Source organism: Papaver somniferum, chromosome 7 (assembly GCF_003573695.1).
Source record: "Papaver somniferum cultivar HN1 chromosome 7, ASM357369v1, whole genome shotgun sequence".
Lineage (NCBI taxonomy): Eukaryota > Viridiplantae > Streptophyta > Magnoliopsida > Ranunculales > Papaveraceae > Papaver > Papaver somniferum.
The window spans coordinates 269,279,559-269,297,697 of NC_039364.1; positions in this window are offsets into that span (position 1 = coordinate 269,279,559).

Consider the following 18,139-nt stretch of genomic DNA (forward strand, 5'->3'; position numbering starts at 1 on the left):
TTTTAAAAAAAAAAAGAGAGAATTTTTTTTTTTTAGAGACCTTCCATTTTTTGTAATTATTTTTTTATTTATTTTCTTTTGCACTTTATTTGGACTTTGGACTTGGACAATTATTATTTTTTAAACCCTAAGGAAGGGTACATTAAATATAAAACTGTTTGCAGGGAAGGAAGACGATTACAATATCGTCTTGGCTCCTCGGGTTCGTGCATGAATAGGAGTCGTGGCCCGAGTCGACTTCAGCGGTTCTGCGCCCTTCTGGTACGGGAGGTAAGCTTCGAAACACCCGTGAATCCCCTGTCAGCGGGTTTATTGTATGCCTTAAGGTGAATATATGCTGAGGATTTGAATATGGTTGTTTTAATTTCCTAGTAAAGGGCAAGGCCTGGCCAAATTAAGATAAAGACTCGGATTTCATCATCGTTTCCTTCTTTCCCGCCTTAGGAAAACGAAACCAAACGCGAACCTAAGCTTAAAATTTTGACTAGAACGAGACTTATAGGGTAACGAGCTTAATAGGAAAGTCGTTCGAAAAATATTGGTTACTCTTTTGAGCATACTTTGAAGTTCATGATGGTTTCTGCGAGTTGAATGCGTGACTGCGCCGCCTTATAATACCGGTGAGACCTTGGGTATCAAAGCTCCTCGCAGCTTCCCTCGTCTCAATTCAACTTACTTAAACTTGGATTGATTCCAAAGAGGTTTGCTTAGATTGTAACGAATTCCTTTTCGAAATATTAGAAGCTGGTCTAGAAACAATCTAAGTGGAGCCATCATGCTTGTTGTTTGCTAGATTTTATAGGTTTGATTTGGTCGAGTCATCCTTGTTTGTGATTTGTAGAATTCCCTTGCAATTAAGAATGTCGAATTGGTATGATAGAAGCCAATACAATGAATATCGACCTGAATTTGAATATGGACATCATCCTTTTTATGACCATGTTGGGAATAGTGGTTGGGAACGCCATCATTTTGAAGGATATGGGCCATACCATGGTGAGCCCAATTACTATCCACATGCCCACCGGTCATACGAGCAAGATTCTTATAATTCCTCTCCTCTCGATGAAGCACGTAAGATACTTGAGAATGCGTAAGTTAACTGAGTCAACACGTGAGTTTGCTGAGTCAACACGTAGGCTTAAATTAGAGACGGAAGAAAGAACTGCTCGAATTACTCTTGATTGCCAATACATTCTTTCCTATATCACCCGTGAAAATAAGGAAAATTTTTATCAAGATGACGAGGTTAGAATTGGTAACACTACTTTAGATGAGGTTCAACCATTTTCATGTTATTATGATGTGGATAGTGTTGATGAAGAATTTGAAATTTGTAGGCATAGTGATCAGGAATTTGTTACTCTAAATGAACTTTATGATGATACTGTTATTTCTGGTTCTAATCCCTATAATTTTAATGATTATTCACCTATTCAAAAGGACGAGGATTTGATTAGAGATACCACCTCTTTAGATGATGTAGTATTTCCTTTTGATTACGAAGTCGATAATGGTTTAGAGGAACGAGTTTATTTTGAGAATACTGTTTTAGAGTTTAGCGATTTAGAAACAATGGTCTTAGACGAAGAAAATGAACTCGTAGAGCTATTAAATATGAGTGAGGATGCGTCACTTGAGTATAACCTATAAGAAGCAATTGACTATTTTCAGGATTCCAACGATCTATAAATTAATGAAATTGTAGCTAGTCTATCTAGAGATACCCAAAAATCTAAGTTTGGGGGTGATTATCATTCCCCTTGTGCCATACCTTTAGATCTTACAAAGATCCCTCAGTCGGGACTTGAAATTTGTGCCTCAGCCATCTTACAAGATTATCTTCATATACTTTTTTCTGAACCTAGTTGTGTCCATAGGAGAGCTCAGTTGTTAGAAACCCATCCTCTGGTTGATGTGGTTAACCCAGGCTATCATACCAAAATTGACTTTGTTTTCCCACCAAAAACTTTTCTTCCAATTGTGGGAACATATGATTTTCAGATGTGTCGGTTATTAAGTTTTGAGACTAAACCTAATTACTTTAGGAGAGTAGGGTCGACACATTTGCTTAAGGAAGACCACCTCTTTCTTTGTGGTCAGTTGTGTGAGTCAAACATGATTGAATTTAAGGATCCGCAGTTATTTAGGTTATTATTATGTGTTTCTAAGTTTTTACTTGAGTTTTTCCAGACTCTAATACCTGAATCATATCTTAGCTATGAGGAAATGCATTCCATGAAAATATTTTATCTAGACCCTTTCATAGAGCCTGAACCTGAACCACAACTATTTGTAGTTGTCTTAAACAAGGGTATGTTCGGTATCTTCTTGGTCTGTTGCAGTTTCCTCTTCTTGTGGTTAGCACTTTTTGATCTAGATGACCCACAGTTATTCCGGCTACTTTTGTATGGTACTATGAGGTGACTAATTCCTTCCAATGTATGGCTGAAGACTTTAAACTTAGCACTTCTTGTGAGGTAACCCATTTTCATGCGACACAATAATATTCTTCCTTATTTGTTTTCCCTCAAGTGGTAATAGTTTCTCCTTGTTCATGCTTTTAATTTTATCTTTAGAATATCTAGGACAATGTTAGATTTAAGTTTGGGGTGGGGAAGAACTTTTTAGTTGCACTTTTGAAACTTCTAGCGTCACATGGTATCCGGTTAGCTAAGTTTACATACTGTTTCTCACCGAAAAGATAGAAATTAGAATGCTAGGGATAAAAACCTTTTGAGACATTAGAGAAAAAGACATTGAGATCCTTGAAATTCAGGAGAGAACTTGTTCCTTTTAGAGGGTAACCGTGATGGACCTAACCATACATGATGGAAAGGCAAGTAGGTCAGGAAATGCCAGAAAGACAAAGAAACCTCACAATGTAGTCTTAGTTACTGGATTGCGACTCTATCTCATTAGAACTTATCATCATCAACAAGCGGAGCGACATCAAAATCTATGAAGAAAGTTGAAGACGTTTTAGGTTTAGAAGCAACAATAGAAAAGAATAATTCAAAAATCAAAGTTGAAGTTATAAGAGCAAATGATATAAGTTGTTAGAATCCATGATACCAAGACATCACAAGTTGCGAAGATCCAAGTTTTGAAAGTCCTTCTCTCATGGCCATGTAAATTTTTGTCTTGTATTTTTTGTTTCCAAAAAAAAAAAAAAAAAGATGAAAAAAATGGAAGATGAAAAAAATCATCGTTACGTTTTGTTCAATAAGGCCAAAGGGAAGTAGAAATTTATAAGTCAAGGAAGAAATCGAAGAGAATAGTTAATTGTCAAGGTTCTATGAGGTTCGATAGTTTATCATCAACAGTTGAAGACCGAAGAAGACGTTGTTTCTACTGAGCACTATGAGAGAGTCGAAGAAAGATACATTTGGTTGCTTTGTTAGTCCGCTTTCAATCTGGCACAAGATCTTTCTAGCACTGGTTTAACTCATCACACGTAATTATTCCAGCTTTGTAGAAGATGTCCCTCTCATCTTTATCTCTCTCCTAATCTTATCCAGCTGTAAAGCAGCAGACGCATCTTACAATGTTTATCTAGCTGTGTAGCAGATATCTCTTTATCTAGCAGTGTTGCGGATGTGTCTCCCCTTTTCTTCAGTCAGCTTTAGAGCTGACACCTTTAATTTCTCTGGCATTCTAGTTACCTGGAGATAGGTTGAGAATATGTATGTCCTCATAGCTCTTTCGATACTTGTGACTAATTAGAAGTATTGGTTTTGTGGGTACACCTCTGGTAAACCCTCCCGAGATTAACTCGGTCACTAGGGCCACCTAGTGAGTTTTTATTTTCTAGAATAAATTTGCTCGAGGACTAGCAAAATATAAGTTTGGGGGTGTGATGAGCGATTAATTCTTACATATTTACTACCCAAAATATATATTGTTGGTGCTTATTTTGGTATTGATTGTGTTTTTGTAGGTAAATGAATAAAATGGGCTCTTCCAAGAAAATCGTCTAAAATTAGGATTTCAAGAAGAAAATATGGACTTCGGAGTACATGGGTCGAGGATACTTTTGGATCTAAATGGGATAGGCCCAATTTAAGTTAGTGAAGGAGATGATGGGCTGAAGTTGGTTTAAGAAACTAACATGCTCGGGCATTTTGGTCTCGTGAATTTTAGGATGAAGGACTTGGTGATTAGTTCTCGAAGGATTTAGGAGGTATCACGTAAAATGAAAAATCCTACTCAATAATTAATGTACGAGGTATGTCGACATGGTGGAGGAAGAAAGGAAACTAAATATCTTTTGCAACTAAAGAAGATTGATTTTGAGCATAATATATACTTCACCACATTAATACATGACGCCTGTTTTGGAATTGAGATAATGACAAAATGAGTACTTACCTCGTACATAAGATCAGTATGTTCTCATATAATATTTTCTTTCCCATGAAAAGAAAAGCAAGTGCTCGTACATGGGGCGAGTCTTTATTAGGTGATATTGTGTATTCTTAGACAATTGGCACACTCCCATTGGACATGACATGTGGAAGAGAATTAAAAGAGGAAGGTTAGATTTTGTTGAAATCTATATATTGATGTCGAGAACAGGAAACCAGGGGGATTTTTTTGGAGAGCCGGTGAGTCGGTAGCCAGTTTCACAATTTTCTTTTATTTCTTCTATTTAGTTTTCTTTGTAATAATGAGGAACTAGAATCACATGTTGGGACGACGGATGGAGCCATTTTTCGTCATTGTGGTAAATAAATTAATTTCTTTTTATGACTACTTGCACTGTTTATGAAATGATTTATGATTTTTATTGAATGGGCGTCATTTCAATTGATGGGTCATGCTTAGATAAAATGTTTTGATGTCTCATGCTTTAGATTTACATTCATTGCTCTCAAAATCTACATTAGGCAAGGAACTAGAGTCAACAAATTGTTATCATACAAGCTATAATTGTGCAGGAATAATTTTGAATCACATGAATGGAATTTCGTGAAATTCTTAGTCCCAGTACCTCTCACCATTGTTAACATTATTGGTATATTTATTTTTATTAAATTTAAAAATCGAACCTTCACAAGTCTTAGAAGAACTCTACTACTACAACAACTTTGAAATCACATCAACAAGCAAAAAAGAAACAATTTCGCAGAAAGTTGGCAAAGGAAGCAAAGAAAGAAGAAGAATTTAGAGTATATATGATAAGGGCAAAAGAAGGAAAAAGAATACCCAGCGAAATTATGGAGGAAGGAGAAGGACCTGTGAAAACAATAAAAGAACCAACACCGATGGGAGAACCTAAACCCAGTTACACTGCCGCAGAACCAACAAAAGAAATAAACGTTGGGACTATAGAAGAACCTCTAATATTGAGAATTGGAACCAAAATGGATGTGGAAGAAGAAGAAAGAACTGTTAACCTGTTGCGAGAATATAAAGATGTTTTCGCATGAAGCATGGATGAGATACCGGAAATAGATCCATCAATTGCATGGCACAAGTTGGAGATTAACAAAAATGTGAGACCACTTAAACAGAGAATAAGAAAACTTGCAACAACTTACCATTCCCAAATAAAAGAGGAACTACAGAAAATGCTTGATGCGGGAATCATAAGAGAAGCTAAATACCCAGAATGGATACCGAATATGGTCATTGTCCCAAAGAAAAACAAAGGAATCAGGATTTGCATAGATTTCACTGATTTAAACAAAGCTTGCCCCAAAGATAGTTTTCCGTTACCAGATATTCCTCAAATGGTGGAATCCGCAGCGGGAAACGATAGAGTATCTTCTTTAGATGGATACAAAGGGTATAACCAAATCCCTCTTGCTGAAGAAGATCAAGAACATACTATTTTCTTCGCCCCTAGAGGTTTATATTGTTACACGAAAATGCCATTTGGTTTGCGAAATGCGGGAGCGACATACCAAAGAATGGTAGAGAAGGTGTTTGCAAAATGGATACACAAAACATTAGAAGTATACGTGGATGACATGTTAGTAAAGAGTAAATAAGCTAAAGACCATGTACAAGACCTGAGGGAGATTTTTGAACAAATGCGGCAGTATAACATTAAATTGAATCCTGAGAAGTGTACTATTGGAGTTGCATCAGGAAAATTTTAAGGCTACATTGTATCAAAGGAAGGAATACAGGTTGATCCAGAAAAAGTGCAAGCAGTTCGTGACATGCCAACACCAGCAACAATAAAAGATGTACAAAATTTGAATGGGCTTCTAGCTTCGCTGGGGAGATTCATTTCGCGATCATCAGACAAATGCAAATATTTTTTTGATATATTCAAGAAGGGTGCAAAATTTTAATGGACTGATGAATGTGAAAAATATTTTCAAGGGATCAAAGAACATCTTATGAATACAATTATTTTACAAAGAGCAGAATCAGGAGAAGAATTATTGATCTATCTTGCGACAACGTCGCATGCATTAATGTTATTGCGAATAGACGCGGGAGTGGAGAAGCCCATCTATTACATTAGCAAAACTTTTAATGCTGCCGAGAAGAATTATTCAAAGATTGAGAAGCTAATATTAGCATTAGTTTATGCATCATTTAAGCTCCGCATATATTTTCAAACGCACAAGATAAAGGTATTAACAAAAGTACCAATTGAATCAGTGATAAAGAATTCTAAAAGATCAGGAAGATTGGAGAGATGGAATGCACAAGTAGGCCACTTTGATATTAAATATGAAATTTTGTCTTCACCAAATTCACAAGTTGTTGCAGATTTCTTGGCAGAATTTCCTTTAGAAGAAGATGAAGCAGTAGAAGAAACGATGGATATAGAAGAAGAACGCGGAGATCCAAAATATTTACTAACATAACCAAATAGATGGGAGATATTGGTAGATGGATCATCAAATGGAGAAGGAAATGGAGTTGGAATTGTTTTAATTTCGCCAGAAGGAATAAAGATGGCTTTTTCATTCAGATTGGAATTCGCATCCACTAATAATTAAACGGAATATGAAGTTGTGATACATTCTTTAAAATTCGCAATAGAAATGAAACTAGAAAATGCCAGGATCACTAGTGATTCGCAGCTAGTTATTCGCCAAATAAAGGGGGAGTATACTACAAATGAACTATCCTTGAAGAAATACAAGAAGCTCGTTGAAGAATTGTCAGTGAAAATCCCAAAAATAAAATGGAGGCACATTTCAAGAAAAGATAACAGACTCGCAGACGCATTTGCTTTCATCTCAAGCATGATGACAGATCCAACTGCGAGATACATAAAAATACAAACACTTTTGTCACCATCAATCAATAAAGAAGAAGAAGAAGTGGACGTGATGATAATAGACAATGATGAAGAAGAACAAACGAACAATATCGCAGACTGGAGAATGGAACTTCATCCATATTTGGCGAAAGGAGAAACACCAAGAAATAGATTGGAAACACACAAATTAAAAAGCCGTGCAACGAATTATGAATTAAGATATGGGTTGCTACACCGAAAATCCTTTAATGGACCATCACTCAGATGTTTGACACGAGAGGAAGGAGAAAAAGTTCTAAAAATGTTACATAGTGGGGATGCTGGAAATCATAGCGGGGGAAGATCTTTGGCACATAGTGAAAAAATGCAAGGCTATTACTTGCCATACATGCACGAAGATGCCAAACAAATATCAAGACGTTGCGAAGATTGTCAGCGGCATGGAAAGAAAATACATGCACCTGGAGCACCACTATCATCTTCAACCAGTGTGTGGCCTTTTGGAAAGTGGGGTTTAGATATTGTGGGACCATTTTTACCAGGTTCTGGACAAAGAAGATATTTAATAGTCGCAACAGATTATTTCACAAAATGGACAGAAGTGAAGGCAGTACAGCATATTCGCGACAAAGATATCTTTACATTCATATGCGAAAATATCATTTGCAGATTCGGAATTCCTGCGCAGTTGGTATCTGATAATGGGAAACAGTTTGAAGGACAGAATATAGAAATGCTACTTAATGCATTCAAGATAAAATGTGGAAAGTTTACTCCTTTGTATCCACAAGCTAATGGGCAGGTAGAACCAACAAACAAAACAATTGCAGATATATTAAAGAAGAAATTGGAAGGACATCACAGAGCATGGTGCGAACAAGTACATAATGCAGTATGGACTTATAATACAACTAGAAGAGAAGCTACTGGAATGTCACCTTTTTGTTTAACATACGGATTTGAAGCGGTGTTACCAACAGAAATTGTTATTCCAACTACAGAAAGAGAAGCTTGGGAGAAAAATCTTAGTGCGGGTTTGATCTTAAATAAACTTGATGAATTAGAAGAAAGAAGAGAAAAATCTTTACAACATATGGAGAACTATCAGCGAAGATTAGCCCGAGAATATAATAAATGTGTCAAAGTACGCGAATTCCAACCAGGAGATTTAGTTCTGCGAGAGACACCAATATATCAGCGAGAAAATGGTGGAAAATTAGCGAAAAAATGGGATGGACCTTACATCATTAAGGAGATAGTTGGAACAGGAGCTTATAGATTAATGGATCCAGAAGGCTGAGATGTTGGTCATAGACTTGACAGACCATGGAATGGGTTGTATTTAAAAAGATATTATCCGTAAGAAGCTTTGAAAAGTTATGGATTATGAAAAAATAATTGCAAGATTGTTCATATCAAAACAAGATCATGATGTGTGAAATTTTTGCAGAGATAATCACAGAACAATGACACAAAAGAAAAGGGGCGAACCTTTATGGCGTACACCCTAGTTCGCGAATAAAATTTCGCAAGAGGAAAATGTAAGATCTAAAGTACGTCATATTAGGGGGTACCTGTTGCATGGCTCATGGAAATGCTACACCACCACCGGAACCTGAGTCATGGAGATTTGGGGTCAATAAAGCCCATCCGGGAGAGCCACATTGGATTCTCAGCTTAAGCATATGACTTGGGTTGGGCGACTAAGGTAATAAGGACTCTCCCAAGGAGTGCAGATCTGATCAAGGCGCCGAGGTACACGGTTGAGTCAAGAGTGTCAGGGGCGTTTGAAGCGCACCTTGCCATTCTTGACAAGTCTTGGCTTATACTGCACTCGGCCTGAAGAAAACCCCACTTAGGGTGCAGTCTCGTAACCATAAGACCTATAGGTAAAAGGGATAAGAGGCTGCGAAAACAACTGGTTGTTGTTAAGACTGGATGGGAGGAGCTAACCTTGTATGGTAGAAGTACGCCTCCTTGAAGGGGCAACCAGGTGGGAGATAAGGGCGGCACCCTCCATTAGGGAGCTGATAAGTGTCTTAAGACGAAAATGTCATGAGGCTTTCTATTCGCAAGAGTATTAAGGATTGTTATATTTGTGCAACAATCCTGAAGAGGCAATAATACAAAATAAATAGATAAGACGAGGTCAATGGGTTTTCGCATGAAAGTGCGAAGACGTCCTGCGATTTCGTCGCAAGACGGCAATGTCATGGGGCTTTATTTTCGCAAGAATATTTAGGATTGTCATATTGTCGCAACATTCCTGAAGAGGCCATAATACAAAAGAAAAAGTTAAGGCAAGATCAATGGGTTTTTGCATGAAAGTGCATAGACGTCCTGCGATTTTGTAGCAATGACAAGAGGTGGCATAATAAGACCTTTAATTAGGAAGGAAAAATAAGACCACATGATAAAACAAAATATTTATAAGTACTCGTAACAGATTATTTTTTGCAAGAAAGATAATGAGAGGCAAGTATGGGAATCAATAAAAAAAAAGCATTATCTTTCTCATCAGCAAAATACTAAAAGGAAAGATTGATTCCAAAGTTGGTTGAAGAATATTATTCGCAAAAGTGATAAAAGTAAGATAATTCAAGAAGATAAAACTAAATAAGAAGCTCAAGCTTCAGTATTAATTCCAGTAGCAGAAGATAACAGACGTTCTTCGCAAATATTCTCATTATCGCAAGCCTCTCCTTCATTTCGGTTCTGATCTTCTCCTTGACTAGCACCTTGATTATCGCCAGCAATTACTTCTTCAGGATAGATTTCTTTCTCATATTGATTAACACCAGCAGATGCTTCCTTAGAAGGAATTTCTTCCTCACCTTCCAAGAGATCATCCTCTGCACCACTTTCATAATCATAATCACTATCAGCAGGACGAGGAACTTCATCATCATCTACTTCCAAAGGTTCAATTGATGTAGGAGGAAGAGATTTGGATAGTAAAATATCATTTACAAGGACTTCAGCCCGGAGATGAACTTGACGAAGAAGTGCTCTCTGATGATTCCTATCTTGAATATCCTTAAAATAAGCAAGATAATCAAGTCTTCTTTCTGCTCGGTCGCGGGAACTAGTAAGGGTAGAGACGAGCAATGCATTTTCTTTACGACTTTTGGCATATTTAGCCTCCAAAACAGAAATGGAGGAAAAGATTCTTCTCAGACTCTGCGAAAAGTAAAATACAAAATTTAAATAAGATGAAGAATTCAGAAAGATATGACAAAGAAAAGATAGTTAAGGCAGTCAAACTATTATGACTAACTTCGTTTTGCGAAATAAGGTGTTGAATCAAGGACAAATAACTATTCTCCCAACGGTCCATTGCGTCATCAAATTTATCTCCAACTAAACCTTTAAGTCGAGACTGAAGATTTTTCTCTTTAGAAATAAGAAAGGCATTTTTTCTTCGCAAGAGAAGAATAAGATTCTTCTAATTTGGAATATTGTTCTTTAAGTTGATTCGCCTTTACACTTAAAGCTATTCTACCTTGAATCAGTGTATCTCTTTCAGCGATAGATGACTCTGTTACTTCTTTAAGTTCATTTCTCAAAGAGCGAAGAGATTGCTCTTGGTCATCACATACTTTCTGAAGAATGCTAAGTTGTTGCGAAGATATCGCCATCTTGTTTAAACAAGTTCGCTTCTCTTGAGATAAGGTTTCATTCTCATCTGATAAAGTTTTCATCCCTAAATTAGCTTTAGTTAAAGAATAAGAAAGGCGACACACTTCATTACTTAATAAATCTTGTCTCTGAACTAGTTGGGTATTTTCATTGGTAAGATTATTTATATGATCAAGAGAATATGAATAAAGGTTATCTAATTGGTTATATTGATCCATCAATTTTTTTTATCAACACGGGCTTCTTCAAAAGCAGATTCAAATTGATATCTCTCCATTATTCGTTTCTGGTTTAAGGCTTAACATGCGAAAGAGGGATTTCAAGGATAATTAAATATGGGAAGGATCAAACCATTAAAAGAGCAAATTGAAGACACAGATAAGAAAATCATACCTCTCAATTCATCATTCTTCTTGCGAAGATTGTCACGATCCAACAAAACATTCTGAAGCTTTTGATTTTCGAGACGAAGAGCATTACACTCTTTTTCCAAAGCTGTCTGCGAAGCAGCTCTGTCAGAACCTAAATGCTTGCTCAGAATTTCGCAAACATTAGACTTGATAAGATCAATACAAGACTTCTTGCCATCATCCAGGACTTCAGATAAAACTTTGAAAACAATATCTATTCCTTCCACGGTTTCTCTCGAAAGAGGAAAAGACGCAGGTAGAGAACTGGCAGTGATAGAAGGTTGAGAAACATTCTCAATAGGAAGAGAAAAAGTTTCATTCATAGAAGGATCAACAAGGGGGGTTTAAATCATTGAAAGGTCAGCTGAAGAAATGAAGTCTGAGGCAGCTTTTTCGCGAATGGGAGATAAAGGTTTATCTTGCGAAGATGTCGCAAGAGATTTAAAAGAGATGAGTAAGTGGAATGGAAGGGAAGTTGGAACAGTTTTAAGGTGGCGAGATTTCTTGAGAGGTTTATTGACATCCTTATCACCCTGCGAATTACAATCCAGATAAGAAACAGAGGCAACAATATTGTTATTAGAAAAGAATAGTGTTTTTTACTACCTTCTCATACGCATACTTTCTTTTATGTGCAACAACATTATGCTGCGATTTGGGAATATTAGGGTTCTAAACTGTAAATTTAGTATTGGAGGCGCTTTTGCTGAAATAACAAGAGTATGGGAATCACATAAACAACATCAAATAAGGCAATAAACAAGATCAATTTCAGCAAAACCCGTAAAGAAGAAAAAAAAAAAAAACCTTGATGAATCCATGGAAAACAGTAGCAGAAAGATTATTTCAAAGAAAATTACGAACGATGAAGATCTGCAGAAGAAATAGTATGAAGATGAAGAAGAATTTAAAAAGATTGAAGAAGAAAGAAGAAAAATTGCAATAATGGATTTGAAGAAGAACGATGAAGTTGCAGAGAAAATAAAAAGAAAGAAAAAAAGAGTGAGAAAGAATATATATAAGAGGGAATTTTTCCTCGAGGAGATAAACACGATTAATACGGAAAAATATAAACGGTTAAAAAATAGCGGTTACGAAAGACGTGTCAAGAAACAGATGGAAGAAAGAGTACGTGTGATAAATGCAGAATATGAAGAAATGAACAGCTGCGGAATTTCTCACATCACTCTCTACTTCGCAGAAAAGATATGAGAAGAGGCAAGATGTAGGATCAGAATCTCGCAACAGTGATATCTTAGCGAAATTATCAACAACACAACACAACAGCGTCGCAGAACAATTTCAGAAATGATATAATAAACGACGTCAGCTAAAATCATGAGAATGATGTGATGGTCCTGCGAAAATTAGACAGTTTCCGATATTAACATTTGTAAGGTTGCGATAATGTCGCAAGCCATATCCGAAAATAAATGACAGATTAGCTGTCATCCACTATGTATTTCCCTATAAATAGTCGTTCAGTTGTAAAGGAGAGGAGAGAGATCTTTTTTGAGTAAGAAACAAGTAAATAGGAGAGAGAAAGTCTAGAGCATAGATCATTCTTGATTCCTTTATCCTTTCTTGTAAGAATATTCAAAGATTGATCAATAAAATTAAGAGTGTAAATCTAAAAATGAGTTGAGTAATAATGAAATCATATGAGGGGTGTAGTGTAAGATTTCCTGCAATTACAGTCTCTATATATAGAGAAAGGCCTCAACGACTACTTTTTTTGGAAAAAGTGAAATAATTTGGAACAATCGGTCTTCTAGAAGGTCCATAAAATCCGATTGTGTTTTTATGCCACCAAGAATCGGTCTTTACTGTTTCCAACATAAACCGATTAAAGACATGGAAAAAATTTAAATTTTCACCGACATTAATCGGTTTATATAAATGCAGATGTGATCCGATTTTAGCTTGAAAAATATACAGAAAAAACAACATTTCTAAGGCATGAAGAATCAGATTATATTGACCCCACACATAAGCCGATTTTTTGATGGACCCTCGACAATCGAATTATGTTGACATATCGAGTAGCCATTGTTGGCATGTGTTTGGGTAACAGAATTATTGAGCATGCATAAACTTGTTTGATACACATAATTATAGTTAAAAGTTTAATTTTATTAAGTTCAAACCAGGATCATCCAAAATATAAACCTTAACCATCCAAAAGAGTGTTAAAAAAATTAAAACTTAAACAACCAAGTCTTAAAACCTTAAACTTTTAATACCTAAAACTTAAACTTAAAAACTTAAACTTATAAATCATGGAGCACCAGCATCAGGAGCAACAACACCAGGAGAATTTGCAGCAGCATCAGCATCAGGAGCAGTACCACCACCACCAGCACCACCACCAACACCAGCTTCTGCATCATCCATGTCTAGATATTCATCCATTTCTTTAAACATAACTTCCAAACGTCTGCGGTGATCCCTCTCAGCTGAAATCCAATCCCTCCTTCTCCTCCCGATGACCTCATGTAGCTCTTCCAGTGCAAGCTTGTCTACCAGTGTCAGGGTTTCCTCCAGACGGGTCTCACGCCCATATGCAAACTTGTATAGGCTTCTTTGTGGCACGGGTTGTGGTGCCCTATGAATATCCTCATGGTTGAGCTCTCGAGAGTGAAGTGCTAGGTGGTCGAAGTCCATATCTACAAAAAAAACAAAAATCAAGTTAACAATCGGTACATAACTAAATATATGTAATTCGATTTTCAACAACAAAACCCACAAGAATGTCAAACATAAACAATCGGTTTATGTGATACATATATATATGAACCGATTATGAAATGGACTGTAAAGAGAAAATTCCACAATCGGTACATTAACAAGCAAATAAAACTTGATTGTGGAATCGCAGAGTTTAAAAAAAATTAGTACACAGAATCAGTTTATGCTAATGCACGTATAAACCGATTCTGGTGATGTTTTTTCATGTTTCGATTTCGAACCCAGAATCGGTCGATGTTAATCATCATATACACCGATTACTCTGCATGTTCTTCATGGACGAAGAACAAAACTCAAAATCGGTTTATACGATATGTCAACATAAACATATTCTGAGTAAGATCAGAGATTTTGGTTTTCAAAAATCGAAGATTTAAACCTGTAAATCAATAAAGAAATGAGAATACTAGAACGGGTTGATAGATATTTATATTTTCTTGGTTGGATCGAAGATCATTGGAGAAGAGGATAAAAAAAATTGATTAGGGTTTTGATAATTTGGAAAGATTAAGATGAAAATAGAAAATTTTTTAGGTTTAGGTTTTTATGTTTTTTTTTTACTGAAAATGGTAATGGATTGGTATTTATATGAGTTAGTTTTAGGAATTAATTTGGGGATAAATTAGACATTTTGTTAAATGTGGCACCCCATAGCCATTTGATAGAGTTGGGAGAAAAATTCCATAGGCTCCAAATAAGTGGACTAGTCCCTAAAGTAGCTAGGAAAATAAATTATAGATACTATTTTGCTAATATTTTTTCTCGTTTTAGCTTTTAGTCGCCTATTTATCTTCTATCTCATAGGTCAATCAAATTTCCCACTAATTCACGATAGTTTAAAATTACCCTCAAGTTCAGGATCCGTTTTGAAAAATTGAATTGCCTTCGGACATTATACTGATCATTAACATTTCAGCCTTACCGAAGGAAAAATCTTGGGTCCAGCAGTGCTTCTAAATCATAGCCCATGGCTCATTTATGAGTGTTTTTAATGATAAGTTGGAAAAGAAAAAATGATGAATACTTTCATCGGCTTGGTGAGCTTGAAAACTTACCAAATTAGGGTATATTATTTATATGTCCCTACTTTTGACATTTAATAAATATATCCTTATATAACAATAAATATGTTTCTATTTTTTAACAACCTTATCCATTTAAAATTAAATTACATTAATGCCCTCATCCATATAATACTTTTCTGTATTTCAAAAATGGAAAAAATTTCTTCCTCTTCACCACCACCACCAACAACAACAACATTCAACTACCATTCCACCACCACCGTTCAACAACCACCACCTATCAACCGCCACCACCACTAATATTCCACCACCACTCCTTCACCACCACCAACAGTCCTCCACCACCACTAGTCTGTCGCCGCCGCCACCACTAGTCCGCCGTCTCCGCCAATACCACCTCCACCGTCGCCGCCACCACCACTGATTCAGATATTTTGTATCAACAACAGCAGTTGATCCAAATAAAAATAGAACCAACAGTAGAAGTTGATCCAATTAAGGGGATCAACAACGGCAGTTGATCAAAAAAAAAAGATCAACTGTAACAGATGATCCAATTTATGGGATCAACAATGGTAGTTGATCCACTAAAATGGATCAACAATGAAAGTTGATCCATGTAAATGGAGTGAACTTGGCGTGAGTCGAACACGCATCATCTGACATGGAGTCAGTCATGCTATCATTGCACCACAAGTTCAACATTGGAAGAAATTTAAATGATTTAAACTACAAGCATGATTATACTAATCCAAGAAATTGTTGTTGAAAGGATCAACAACAGTAGTTGATCCATTAAAAAATTGGATCAACAACAGGAGTTTATCCCATAAAAAATTGGATCAATAACAGCAGTTGATCCATTAAATGGGATCAACAACAACAATTGATCCCGTAAAAACATATAGATCATCACATGTATCTTGATAAACAACAACAGCTTCAAGACCAAGTTCTCCATCTGAAGCTAAACACAAACAACACCAACAATCACACAGAATATCCACCACCACCATCACAAAACCCAATACTACCACTATCTTCATCAACAATTTCAATACTCTTGCCTCACCACAACCATCATTCCAACCAGAACCACCACAATCTTCATCATCAATTACATCGTTTTAACCTTCTTCCATCTACATCATCAAATACAGCCAGAACCATCGCAAAATCTGCATCATCAATTCCACCGATATCTCCATCATCATAAATTAAACTGAAAAATCAAGTAACAAACTTAAAATCTCCATCATCAATTTCATCATTTTTACCTGAATCTGTTATCGATCTAAAGAAGAATGAAATAAAAAACTAGGGTTCGTGAAGGGAATGCAAATCAAGTACATACCATCATTGTTTCTCGTTGAACAATCACCAGATTTGAGATTTGTAGCTGAATAAAGAGGAAATCGATCTAAATCGATTTTTTAAAGGAGGCGCTGATACTGATGGTGATAAGAGGTGATGGCGGAAGTGGAGGTGGTGCTGGCATGGCGGTGGTGCAACGAAGAAGGTAGCCCTTGTTCTTGGAAGATGAGGGAGAGTTTGGATCTGAATCTGGAAAAATGAAAGAAAAATTGGTGAGATCGATAGTATATGTGGGTAAAGTTGTTATTGATAATTAAATTGACTTCTTTTAAAGAAAGTAGGGATATATTTATTATGTGGTAAGGATATTTGTATAGACCATCAAAAATATGGACAATAATTCAATTACCACTTCCATTTAAGAAATATATTGTCGTATATGCTATGCACATCTTTTGAATTAATTTCATTGGTATATTCTAATTAATAAAATTAATTATGTTTTTTAAACTTAGCAAAAGAAAATCATAACAAATGCATTGCATTAACTTCCCTGATATAGTATGATTGCTTCAATAAATTTAAACCTAGCAAAAGAAAATCTTAACAAATCTTTTGCATTAATTTCCCCGGTACACTATAAAGCACCATCAAAGAAAATAGTACTAACAATTAGCATTATACTTGGTTTTCAAAACTTATTATCCAATCAATCACAATGTCAAAATCATCTTCAGTTTTTGGATCTGTTGCTGCCATCTTCTTCTTCACTCTTTTTGCATTATCACTATTTTGTGCACAGTCGGTTGATGGTGAAAAGACCGTCACTATGCAAAATGATATAGATCCAAAAATATCTTTAAAAATCCATTGTTGGTCAAGTGGGTATGATTTAGGTGAGCATACATTATATTACAAACAAAATTTCAAATATAATATCAGCCTTAGGGAGACAACTACATTTGTATGCAATTCAAGTTGGTTCGATCATGAAAAAAGTCATTCGCAACAATTCAACGTTTATAAAGCAACGAAAGACTTGACGAATAATTGTACAGATGATTGTTTGTTGAGCATTCGTCGAGATGGCGGTTACTTTGGAGATGGTGGTTCCAAGTTTCCACTTCAAAAGATGTTTTCTTACCCTTAATATTTCAATTTTCATTAATAATTGCTTCATTATGTACTTTTTGCGTATTTGGTTCTTATGTGACTCAATTTACTGAATTATCAGTAAAAAGTTCTACCATATTACAAGAGCAAAGGCTAAGAGATTTCAAATTGGCATCGAAAGACTATAAGATAAGTAGTGATTGAGCTATGCTTGGACTAGAGAGGACAATTGTCCTCCCTATTTTTTTTTTGGAAATTTTATATTTCAGTTTAGTATTTCGACTAATTTTAAGATGGGGAAACTTCGGTTTAGTCCTGTTTTAGGTGGTCCTATGTCAGTTTGGTCCACCGACTCAAACAAGAGTTTAATATGGTCATTAACAATTAAAAGAATAATCCTTCCTTTCCGGTCTTCCCATAGACCGTTTTTATCTCTTATCTTCTCCAACATTTCACTTCTACTGTTTTTCTTTTTTTTCTTCCTCTCTTCATTTTGCAAAATTTTCTAAGGGCACATGCCTTTTTGTTTTAATAATGAGTTAGTATTTCGTGGATTCCATGTGGCAATAAATTCTATAAAAGTTAAATGTGATTTTTCAGAAAGTTTTTCTCCTTTTTGATTTATATATTTTTTATTATAAAAAAATCATGATCAAAAT